The sequence below is a fragment of the Homarus americanus genome, unplaced genomic scaffold, assembly GCF_018991925.1.
Source record: "Homarus americanus isolate GMGI-L3 unplaced genomic scaffold, GMGI_Hamer_2.0 scaffold56333, whole genome shotgun sequence".
NCBI classification, from domain to species: Eukaryota; Metazoa; Arthropoda; class Malacostraca; order Decapoda; family Nephropidae; genus Homarus; species Homarus americanus.
In genome coordinates, this window is record NW_024734940.1 from 8,419,313 (window position 1) to 8,420,683 (window position 1,371).

At 39.6% G+C, this 1,371-nt stretch overlaps 1 non-coding gene across 1 annotated transcript; it reads left to right on the forward strand.

The window, feature by feature from the left end:
* The first annotated feature begins 805 nt into the window (after positions 1–805).
* Positions 806–887, forward strand: Trnas-aga. The gene has a single exon. It is a non-coding gene; the product is annotated as a tRNA-Ser (tRNA).
* Positions 888–1,371: the final 484 nt, after the last annotated feature.

The window sequence follows — 1,371 nt, forward strand, 5'->3', positions numbered from 1 at the left end:
CATTTTATTATGGAAGACTCTGGACCGGTGACAACACTTACTAGCTTGACCCGATCTCGTCTCCAGTGGGTCAGGTTACGGTAGGTCACACGTCTGGAACACCGACACAACACTCTGGACTGGTTTATGTTCATGGCTCGTGTCTAGCTGGGCTGAGCTGGCTGGACGGGTTCACCTTCTGCTCTATTTGTGTCTGGTTCATGGCTCTCTCTCTCTCTCTCTCTCTCTCTCTCTCTCTCTCTCTCTCTCTCTCTCTCTCTCTCTCTCTCTCTCTCTCCGTGTTGTTAAAGAGAGTGTTTGGTTATCACCTAAAGATTAAACATCCTAGTTTGTTTATTTTATTTGATGGTTAAACATCCTAATGTTAACCTAACCTAACCTACCATAACATAATTTAGCCTGACCAAGCTAACCTAACCTAATTCAACCTGACCAAGCCCAAGCTAACCACAAAACATTACTCTATCTCTGTGTTGTGGTGAGTGTGATTATAGGTTGTAACGATATAATTATAGTATTTAGACTAGTAATTATAGAGGTGAGACAAAGTACCTGTAATTAGGAACAAGACATATTAGTACTGTACCTGTAATTAAAGACAATGTTGTTAAGGTTTTGATTACAAGCCAAGATAAACTCTGACACTAGTTAAAATAGGTTAGGTTGGATTAGGGATGATCTTGGTTAGGTTAGGTTAGGTATGTTTAAGGTTACGCTAGGTATGGTTAAGGTCAGGTTTTGTATGGATGGTTAAGGTTAGATTAGGTATGGTTAAGATTGGCTTGATGGTTTAGTTCTTATACAAGCAGTGATGGCCGAGTGGTTAAGGCGTCTGACTAGAAATCAGATGGGATCTTCCCGCGTAGGTTCGAATCCTACTCACTGCGCGAGACTTGTGTTTTTTCTATTATGATTTGGTTTACCTCTACTTTAGCAGAGCCTTCGACAGGGACCCCCATGGAAGACTAATAATACGTAAAGTGGAGACTCATGGCATTGGAGGTGATGTTCTAAACAGGATTAGGTCATGATTACAAGACAGAAAACAGAGATTCAGCATTAATGACAGCAACATAAGTAAATTTGCTGACGACACTAGAATAGTGTAATTAAATCTGACGAGGACTCAGAAAAATTACAGGAAGATCTAAACAAATTTTTCGCATGGTCTGAAAAATGGTAGATGGAATTTAATGTGGACAAATGTAAAGTACTTGGTCTAGAATATGTAAAGAGAAACCAGATATCAGATGAACAACGATGTTATAGAGAAATCCGACTACGAGAAAGATTTAGGAGTAATGATAATAAGAATCGTAAACCAAGACGACAGTGCGTATTTGCTCGAAACAAGGCTAACAAAGTACTTGG